The following is an 11,548-nucleotide window of genomic DNA, read 5'->3' on the forward strand; positions in this document are numbered from 1 at the left end:
AAGAGAGACGAGGGCTCATAAATACACAGAGGGGCACACAGGGGGTAAGAGTCACGAAGGGAAAACACATAAGGAACAACGTAACAGATCAACCCAGGAAGCATGGCCTAAATAAAGAACAAAATACAAAAATACATGAAAACTAAGAATACTGGGCCCACATGGCCCAGGACCATGACAGTTTAGTTCCCTCTTGTTCAGCCTCTTTGTGATTAGGCAGCATCTGTCAGTTCACCAGGAACTGTTTGATTGTGAATAGTTAGGTCTTACCAACCTGCTTCTGTTTATCTGGTCATTCTGTGTCGCACATTTCATTTCAACCACATATTTACTGTGACAGTGAAAATGCACTCTCAGCACCCGACTGTGGGACATTTGACTCCACTCCATTTCCACGGCTGTGCAAAGACAGATTCATAAATATTCATTTATTAATTTACCTAAAATGACAAGCTGGACAACTTGGGGATTCTTACTGTATGTTCTATATATGTTGTTGCAATGATTCATTTCTTTTGGAATTTACCACAGACTTATCTACTTAATTATTTATAGTTTTGTTTTATAAAACTAGCTGTTTTTTGCTTTTTATACTGTAAGTCATGCTGTTTGAAAAAAAGAGATGCCAAGATGACAAAAATACAGCTTTTCTTCAACAAGATCTATCCAGATTTAGAGAACAGATTTAGAGAGAACTGCAGCAAGGTTTCTGTAGGTCAGCATAGGTTTACAGATCAGAAAAAAAACTTTATTCTCAGTCTGCTTTCAGTAGCATGCAACAGATGTCTCAGTTGGCTGTAATCTTCAACTTTATGCTCTGGGTCAAGGGTTCATTTCTCCTCGTTCATCTCATGGCTTCTTTTCAATTCTTGCAAGACACAAAAGTTTGCTGCCACCTGGTCTTCTCATCACCCTGGTCTGGTTTACAGACCACCTGTGGTGGAGGCTGTAACCTGAAGGGACCAATAGACTTTACAGTCAAAAACATCAATTTGTCTGACCTGATGACTATTCTGTGATTGCTTCCCTTTCATTTTTTTTTTTCATTTTTTTTTAATTTAAGAATCTCTTAAGGCGATGTCTAAATATATGCTAACCACCAAAATGTCTTGATTCAGTCAAAGCAGTTCAGTAAGGAAAGATCATTAAAAGGACTTGAACATGATTATTGATTTGAGGTATTTGGCAATTAGAATCCGATGGACTATCACAGCAGAATGGATTCCCAGGGGTGATAGGGATTAGTGCAGGAAACCCTGAGTCTAGATGCTGGTGGTGGAGATGGAAGCTTGCATGGAGTCTTAATGATGGGGAGGAGGTGGGGTGCATGAAGGCGTCCGCAAGGAACAATGACAGATGTGCAGTGAGAAGTTAAAGTACATGGCGTGAAGGCTGATTGGCTTGAAGAAGGCCAGGCATAGAGATGATTGGACTAGACCAGTGATGTCCCAATCAGCTAGACAACGTAGGAAAGTGGCAGTGATGAAAAGCTTAGATTAGCTGCCAACACCTGGGAAGCAGACAGACAATTTACGCATAAGCTTCATTTCTATAAGGAGAGATCATTAGAAGGAGTTGAACATGATTTAATGATGTACAGAATTCCATTTGAGGTACAGCACAGGGCGACCATGGCTCAGGGGTTGGGAATCGCATCTGTAACCGGAAGGTCGCCGGTTCGATCCCTGGGCTCTCTGTCCTGGTCGTTGTGTCCTTGGGCAAGACACTTTACCCTACTTGCCTACTGGTGTTGGCCAGAGGGGCCGATGGCGCGATATGGCATCCTCGCTTCTGTCAGTCTGCCCCAGGGCAGCTGTGGCTACAACTGTAGTTTGCCTCCACCAGTGTGTGAATGAATAGTGGTATTGTAAAGCGCTTTGGGTGCCTTGATAAGCGCTATATAAATCCAATCCATTATTATTATTATTATTATTTCGTGGTTAGACTCTGATGGTTCATCACAGCAGAGCAGAATCCCAGCAGCGATCGGGATTAGGGCAGGAATTCAAAGAAAAGAAAAACAATCTTACCAGGGCAGGAAGATCTTACCTACAGGGTATGGAACACAATAACATTAGTAGTACTCCAAGGCACAGGGTGATGCATAACATGCATAAAAGCATCACAATGAATGAGAAATTAAGAAAAAGGTCTGGATAGCAAAGGGCTAGAGCAAAGCAGGATAGAGATTGAGCCTGCAACGAGGCTCAAGGGCCATAGGAGGCCAAGACGGTGCAGAGACACTGAGATAATATATGAGGATAGACTGAAGTTGAGAGAGAAATAGATGCTTTGATAGGCTCAACCTGATGTACAGCAGGAGAGATAGGCGAGCCTGTATTAAGGTTCAAGGCCACCAAAGGCCAGGTCAGTGCTGGAAGAGACAGGGTAAGAAGAGCCTCCGTTAAGGCTCAGGGCTGCTGTTGGCCGACAGAGAGCAGAGAGCCTGGGAACAGATGAAAGGCTTTACTAAGGCTCAGGACAGCTGAGATTCTTCAATTCTTGGGTACACATTAAAGACACATGGGGGTGCAGGGAGAGAGAAATTTGCATGCTATTAACTTGCAGATGGAATTTAAGGCTTGCAGATGTAAAAACAGAAACAAGCTCCTGTAATTGTGAAATTGCACAGCGCTGAGGCTTTCTCTGGATTAGCACCGCCAGCAGCAAGAATTTGCCTAGAACAGAATGGTTGTAGCCAGATGAAATGCAATGCAGGTTGAGCAAATTTGCTAAACACTAGCACTTCCAGAAGGGCGACAATGATAGGATAGTAGATTAAGCTGCGAACAATTGAAATAATTGAAAGAACAACTAAAAGCACATGAATGCACGAAGGCATCAGCAAATAAGAATTACAGATGTGCAGTGAGATTTAAAGTAAGCCAAACCTAGTACACAGACATCTGGGGAGTAAATGTTCAGGATGTGTGTAAAGGACGCACTGCTTCGCCTCAAAGGTGGAGAGGAAAACCCAGCCAGACCGCTTATCCACCTGACCCAACACCTTGACATTTTGTAATCAAAGTAAACATCTGTCACGCTAATCTGAAAGACAAACCTCTTAATGAACATTTAAAGAGAAGAAAACAAAATGAATATATACAAAATAAAATACTATTCTCCTAAAGTAAATATTCCATGGAGAATGAGCTGCCTTTCTGTCTTGGATGGCTTTCTTTCAATAATTTCAACTTAAAGAATCATGAAAAACAGTGAAAATAAAGTGTTCTGTATTCAAATATTTAGATTTAATTGATGTAATAATGTTCTGTAAGTTTTCAATATTTAGTAGTGACTGCAGGGCAGACTTGACTGAGCAAGTTACATTTGTGTTGAGGACTGTTGTTGACTGTAGAGATGATTGAAATATAGATAGCAGCTGTTTGGGGATGCGTGGTAGTGAGAAAAAGCAAGCACAGTGGGCGAATGATGAAGTGGGCAGTGCTGAAGAGAAACTGCTGGGATGAAATTCATACAGATGCACCACCTGATGTGCTTCCATCACTCCCAGAATTGTTGGGTTATGGGTACACTTTGTGTATTTTATTTAATTTCTTTAACTGTAGCTACTACTGAATGCAAATTTATTTTATATATTTTGGGACTAGGGACGTTTTTTCATCTTGTTACTTGTTTGACATTCAATTTCGTGGAAAATGGAAGTGGAAATTAAAATGACAGTTGATGCTGAACATCAACTGTCGTTTTAAAATTCAGCAGAGACATTTTATCTGTGCCCTTGACTGAACAGAGGACAATGAAGACAACCTTGCCTAAAACATTGGCACCATCTGGACATTGTCATTGTCAGACAAGCATGCCTTAGGTTTGTGATCTTTATCCACACATACCACAGTGAAAATTGACAACACATTAGTGTGTTGTAACTTAATCCTGCAAGGCAAGATGCTCCACCGCATAAACAAGAGAAGTTCTGCATCCAAGATGTAGTATCTACAGGAAGTTGAAGAATTTGCTCAGTACCTCATGGAAGCTATGTCTAAAAACCTACAGCACATCCTAAAATTAAATAATAAAAATCAGAGACAATTAGGTGTTATTGTCAATTTCAGAGGGTTTAGTCAGTATATAGGTTTATGCAGCAATTAAACACATTATAATCTGAGTTATCTGAGTAGGGCACCAATGCCCCTATTTATAGTTCATTATCTGTCACCACACATTATAACATGAAGAATGGTTTTACTGTAGTTACAGTACAGTACACATTTGCATTATGATTATGATCTCCACAGTTTCAACTTTACATGTTTCATGATATAAAGTGAATTCATGCCAGCTGCTTACATTGTAAAAACATTATGTGAAACATACAGTACATAAAAAACCTCCATATTCAACATTCAAAAAACAATTCATTTCAGATCAATTACAATTTATTTATGTTGTGTCAAATCATAAACAGAGCAAGTCTTTTACTAATTGTAAGGTTGTTGGTTCGATCCCTGGCTGCTCCAATCTGCATGCCGAATATCATTAAGCAAGATACTAACCCAGATTTGCTTGTATCAATCTGCTTGTATAGATAGGCGTGAATGGGTGAATAAGGCATGTTGTATAAAGCGCTCTGAGTGCTTAGGTAGCGTAGCAAGAACAGACCATTTAGCTAAGCTTCGGTTTTTAGCTAACATGCTTACATGCTAACTTTGTGCATACTCTGGATGGGAAACAGGAATACATATGCTCATCTGTGCAAACAGCTGCAGCAGTGAAAAGTGCATTTCCTACTTTCAGAGTACCGGAAGCAGAATGGGTTGCCATATCTGTTTCTTACTGACAGCTCCAGAACTGAGTATGAACATTACACAAGTATAGCTAGATCAGCGGTCCCCAATCCCCGGGCCTCGGACCGGTACCAGTCCGTGAGTCGTTTGGTACCGGGCCGCGAAAGTTGAGGTTCAGGTGTGAAATGTATAGTTTTCAGGGTTTTTATCAGTTTTCAGCGTTATTTTGTTATCATTTTTATCGTTAACTCGGTTTTCCTGGATCTTTTCATGTGTGTTATGAATAAATCTTCTTTTTTTCGATTTTGTTGTATTTATCCGCGACACCTTAAAGGCCGGTCCGTGAAAATATTGTCGGGCATAAACCGGTCCGTGGCGCAAAAAAGGTTGGAGACCGCTGAGCTAGATGACTGCGAGAAGCAAGTTACTATAGTTGACAAAAAGTGCAGTGCATTTTATTTGTGAACTTGACACTTAACTGATTTAACAAAAAGCTCAACAGCTGTCATTCTCAGCTATGGAGGACCAAAGACAGCTCTTGGGGTCGCGGCAGAAGTCTTGGAATGATGCAGATGGACAAAGTTAAAGTACAGTAAGCTTATCCTCATTATCTGAACTGCTTTCTGAAGTGCTTTCATGAAATAGCTATTTTAGTGGTCTTTTGGGTTCTTGTTTTTTTTAAACAGCTTTCAGAACAGGACCTAGAAACTTAAGGAATTATGCTACTACATTTTCTCTTCTGTTCCTCCACATTGGCTTTCTGCAAACTCATCTCTTTGCCTGAGAGATGTCTCATGTTCGTTCATTGCTTTCAAGAGTATCACATCATTTTCTTCAAGCCTACTTACAACAATCACCTCATTGCATAACTTTTTGGAGAGAAATAAACCATGTCTGAAGTCAAAATAATACAGCACACTTTTACCTGACCTTCACTAACAGCACACTCAAGAAATACAAAAGTAATGCAATCCATCAAAGAGCAATTGCCTAGGAAAGCCTAACTATTAGTGAAGATGTCAACTCTTATTTTGTTCCATTTAATACTATAATGTGAGCATGTCTGTACATTCTACAGCAGGGGTGGGCAACTCCTCGAGGGCCGTTGTCCCTGCAGGTTTTAGACGTGTCCTTGAACCAACACTGCTGATTTAAATGGCTAAATTAGCTCCTTAACGTGTCCTGAAGTTCTCCAGAGGCCTGGTAACAAACTAATCATGTGATTCAGGTGTGTTGACCCAAGGTGAGATCTAAAACCTGTAGAACATCAGCCCTCAAGGCCTGAAATTGCCCACCCCTGTTCTACAGGGTGGGCCATTTATATGGATACACCGTAATAAAATGGGAAGGTTTTCAGTTTTCAGTTTTATTTGTCATATGCAAGTTAGCACAGGGTCAACATTGCAATGAAATGTGTTTGACGAGCAGCAGTCACTCAGCAGCATGGTACAGTAGGAGAAAATAAAATAAAATAAAATAAAATAAAAAAAAATAATAAAAAAAAAATAGAAAAATAGTAAGGAGCAAAATATTAGAGAGACATGGTAAAAGAGAAAAGATGACTAAATATATGTATCTATAAATATAAATATATGTACACTAGTGATTAAATAAAAAAATCTTGAAAAGAAATATGACGGGAGGGCAGATGGGATATTACACAGGAATGAGCAGCAGAAAATTACAGTATTGCACTTTTAAATATAAATATCAATGACAATAAAGTGGAGTGACCAGTGCAGATTAAACAGAGTACTTGTGAAGCTGCAGGGTAGCTTCTGAGTGCTGTGTTGTGTGTGTTTAAGTGTTGTGGTTGAGGTGTCATATGGCTTGGTGGTAAAAACTGTTTTTAAGTCTTGTAGTCCGAGCAGACAACTCCTGTAACGTCTGCCAGATGGTAACAAGGAGAACAGCTGATGTGCTGGGTGGCTGTGGTCCTTGATGATGCTGTGTGCTTTACGGAGGCATCGCTGGAGATAAATGTTCTGAATGGCAGGAAGCCTCGTGCCAGTGATGTGCTCTGCTGCCTTCACCACCCTCTGTAGTGATTTACGGCTGCTGGCAGAGCAGCTTCCGTACCAAACTGTGATGCAGCTCGTCAGCAAGCTCTCAATTGCACACCTGTAAAAATTTGAGGTGATGTTGGCGTTCATGCTAAACTTCCTCAGCCTCCTCAGGAAGTAAAGCCGTTGGCGAGCTTTCCTGATAGCAGTGTCTGTGTGAAGGGTCCAGGAGAATTCCTCAGTGATGTTGACTTAAAAGGAATTTGAAGCTGCTGACCCTTTCGACCTTGACACCGTTGATGTGGATGGGCTGGTGTTCTCTGACTGGTCGTTTCCGGTAGTCCACTATCATCTCTCTAGTTTTGCTGATGTTGAGAGTCAGGTTATTTTCCAGGCACCACTCGTACAGTGCCATCACCTCCTCTCTATAGGCCGTCTCATCATTGTCTGTGATGAGGCCTATGATGGTTATGTCATCCGCAAACTTGATGATGATGTTGGACTCGTGTTTAGCAACACAGTCGTGTGTGAACAGGGAATATAGGAGGGGCTAAGCACACAACCCTGTGGTGTACCTGTGTTTAGGATCAGTGGTGAGGAGGTGTGCTTACCAACTCTCACCACCTGGGGCCTGTTTGTGAGGAAGTTTAGAATCCATCTGCAGATCGGTGTTCCCAGCCCAAGGTCGACGAGCTTCGTGGCAAGTTTCGAGGGGATGATGGTGTTAAATGCCAAGCTGTAGTCGATGAAGAGCATCCTTGCATATGTATTCCCTTTCTCCAGGTGAGTGAGGGTGGTGTGCATTGCCAGGGCGATGGCATCCTCTGTGGCTCTGTTTGTCTGATAGGCAAACTGAAGAGGGTCCAGTGTGTCAGGGAGGGAGGAGCAGATGTGACCTTTGACCAGCCGCTCCAGGCACTTCATGATGACGGATGTCAGTGCAACAGGACGGTAGTCATTCAGACAGGAGACCACTGATTTTTTGGGAACGGGGATGGTGGATGCTTTGAGGGACGTGGGGACCACTGACTGCTTCAGGGAGAGGTTGAAGATGTTGGTAAACACCTCTGCCAGCTGGTTGGCACACACTCTGAGAAGCCGGCCTGGGATGCCGTCTGGTCCTGGAGCTTTGTGAGCTTTGTGGAGCTTTGTGTGAATGGTTTGTGTGAATGGTTGGTGATATTAAAGTCCTGTTTGTGGCACATTAGTATATGTGAGGGGGCAAACTCCTCAAGATGGGTGGTGACCATGGTGGCCATTTAGAAGTCGGCCGTCTTGGATACAACTTTTGTTTTTTCAGTAGGAAGAGGGCCATGTGACACATCAAACTTATTGGTAATGTCACAAGAAAAACAATGGTGTGCTTGGTTTCATTGTGACTTTATTCTTTCACGAGTTATTTACAAGTTTCTGACCACTTATAAAATGTGTTCAATGTGCTGCCCATTGTGTTGGATTGTCAATGCCACCCTCTTCTCCCACTCTTCACACACTGATAGCAACACCGCAGGAGAAATGGCAGCACAGACATCCAGTATCCGTAGTTTTAGGTGCTGCACATCTCGTATCTTCACACCATAGACAATTGCCTTCAGATGACCACAAAGATAAAAGTCTAAGGGGGTCAGATTGGGAGACCTTAGGGGCCATTCAACTGGCCCACGACGACCAATCTACTTTCCAGGAAACTGTTCATCTAGGAATGCTCGGACCTGGCACCCATAATGTGGTGGTGCACCATCTGGCTGGAAAAACCCAGGGAACGTGCCAGTTTCAGTGCATAAAGAGGGAAACACATCATCATGTAGCAATTTCAAATATCCAGTGGCCTTGAGGTTTCCATGGATGAAGAATGGACCCACTATCGTTGTACCCCATATATCACACCAAACCATCAGTTTTGTTGTTCCAACAGTCTTGGAGGGATCCATCCAATGTGGATTAGTGTCAGACCAATAGCGGTGGTTTTGTTTGCTAACTTCACCATTCACATAAAAGTTTGCCTCATCACTGAACAAAATCTTCTGCGTGAACTGAGGGTCCTGTTCCAATTTTTGTTTTGCCCATTCTGCAAATTCTGTGCGCCGATCTGGGTCATCCTCGTTGAGATGCTGCAGTAGCTGGAGTTTGTAAGGGTTCCATTTGTGAGTAGCTAATATCCGCCGAAGGGATGTTTGACTAATGCCACTCTCCAGTGACATGCGGCGAGTGCTACGCTGTGGGCTCTTGCTGAATGAAGCTAGGACAGCCACTGATGTTTCTTCATTAGTGACAGTTTTCTTGCGTCCACATTTTGGCAAATCCAACACTGAACCAGTTTCACAAACCTTATCAAGCAGTTTGCTAACTGTAGCATGAGAGATGGGTGGTCTCGTAGGGTGTCTTGCATTGAAATCTGCTGCAATGACCCGGTTACTGCCTTCACTGGATATCAACACAATTTCGATCCGCTCCTCACGTGTTAACCTCTTCGACATGCCAATGGCTGTGAACAAAGAGAAACTTGTAAATAACTCATGGAAGAATAAAGTTACGTTGAAACAAAGCACACCATTGTTTTTCTTGTGACATTACCAATAAGTTTGATGTGTCACATGGCCCTCTTCCTATTGAAAAAACAAAAGTTGTATCCAAGATGGCCGACTTCTAAATGGCCACCATGGTCACCACCCATCTTGAGGAGTTTGCCCCCTCACATATACTACTGTGCCACAAACAGGACTTTAATATCACCAACCATTCCCATGTTATTACGGCGTATCCTTATAAATGGCCCACCCTGTAGAAGACAAAGCATGTTGTTATATCCCTTCTTTAGACCATCCAACTGTGATCATATTTTGTCATATAAACATGCAAAAGGAATCACAGAAACTGTGCTGAAATATTGAATGACAAAGTATGACAAGTACAAATACACACAGTATATCAGTGTCACAGTAAACAGCCCACTAACCAAACTGGAAATAGATTATATGCAATCTAGGTTCCTCTCAGAGTCCCGTGACACCCAAACTTATTTTTAAGCTTTTGAATTAGCAATGGAAAGATAAAGTGATGTATAAACAGGAATACACTTAAAACCCAGATGTTCCAGTTTTCCATCAACACTTGAACACAGCTTTCATTTGTCCATCTATGCAAATCTGACCTTTAAATGTGATGTAACTACACATAGTTTATATTTAACATATGTAACACATATATTTGCATGACTAAAAATGATATAAAAATTAGACACTTTTGTAAATGTTAGCTTTAATTTGGAGAACATGTGACTCAGATTTGCCACCATTTAGAGTCCAATTTCTCTCCATCAGTCCTGGCAATGCGCAATGTTTGAGCTGTTGTTTTGAAGCACCTGTCAGAATGAGCAAAGTGAGATCTGCAATTGTAATTTCAATGATGCTTGAGAGATAAACATTTCTGAGAAAAAGAAAGGAAATTGGCTCTCATCTGTGATACCAACCTTTGCCCAGTGCAGCTTCACAGAAATCTTAAGCTGAACATTTTGAACAATCTAAATTCCCTTCTGAAAGAGACTGTCCATATGTTCACCCTTTTTTTTTTAATTTCCTGCATTGAGACTCCCAAGACACACAGTGTTCTCTGCGAGGGACACATCCATTCATCAGATGGTTTGTTTTAATCCTGTAATGCCTCCAACTAGGGTATTTTTTAGGCACAGGTATAAACAGCATACATTTTTGGAGTCTAACTTACTAACTTGCTTCTTACACAAATTCACTTATTCCTTTTTATTTATCTTCTTACCTAGAAACATATAAAATAGATTTGTGATGGCGGCGGGACCTCTATGACTGAAAACTGAACTTTCTGCAATCTTATCCAAGTATTTTTTGTGCCTAAACCTGAGCAAATAGGTTTTTTTTTTTTTTTGTTTTTTACCCTTTGTTGTTGTAAGCAGGAGATAAAACTTTTCAAATCCTAAAGAGGAAGTTTCAGATGAAGTTATGACTGAATTATGAAAGTATAGTTGATGGGTTTATTTATCTGGCAACAATGAAGTCTTTAGACAGAATGACCACCTTGCAAATGTTTTCACATCACTGAACAGGCTGTCAGGTTAGCTGACACAAGCACAAGGTTACGAATAAATGTTTCTGATTTTCAGAATGGTTTTTAACCCAAATCTGCTTTCTCAGTGTTCTCAAAAATCCTGAAATAGTTTTTATTCACATACAGAAACAAAAACTATGGATAGTAAGGAAAGTCATGGCAGTAAACATCCATCTGCAAAGACAGAATAATCACTGCCGCAAATAATGTTTATTCTAGTGAATTAAAAATTATAAAAACGTGATGCACCACTGAGAAAGCTGAAAGCAACAAACACATATTTCATATTTCAAGACCATGTAAGTGCTGAAACGTAAAAAGAAATGTTCAAACTAAAAACCTATTTGCAGTTGGTTTTTGTACTTTCATCTTTTATCATTATTTCACTTTTTTCACATTGATAAACATGCTGAGGAACTTGTTGCATTGAAATACTCTGCAGTTTAGTGCAAGAAAAAAAAGATTGTTTACTATACAGTAATGAATTTAAATACCAACTTTATACTGTGTAGTATACTGTCAGTTTATGGAAATCAGCCAAAACAACTCATCTGTTTACATCTTTTTGAATTCACTTTTGTGCATCCACAAAGAGCAGTAAACCTCAGAGCAGTAGCATCAGCACAGTGCAGCTGATCACAACCTGTACACAAAGAAAATCTGCTGGAGCCCTCTATAGAAACTATTGTGAGTTGTGATTCTTACCCCCACAACAGA

The sequence above is a fragment of the Copadichromis virginalis genome, linkage group LG22 (assembly GCF_057382275.1).
Source record: "Copadichromis virginalis isolate Kocher_CV1m ecotype Utaka linkage group LG22, C_Virginalis_male_GT1.1, whole genome shotgun sequence".
NCBI lineage: Eukaryota > Metazoa > Chordata > Actinopteri > Cichliformes > Cichlidae > Copadichromis > Copadichromis virginalis.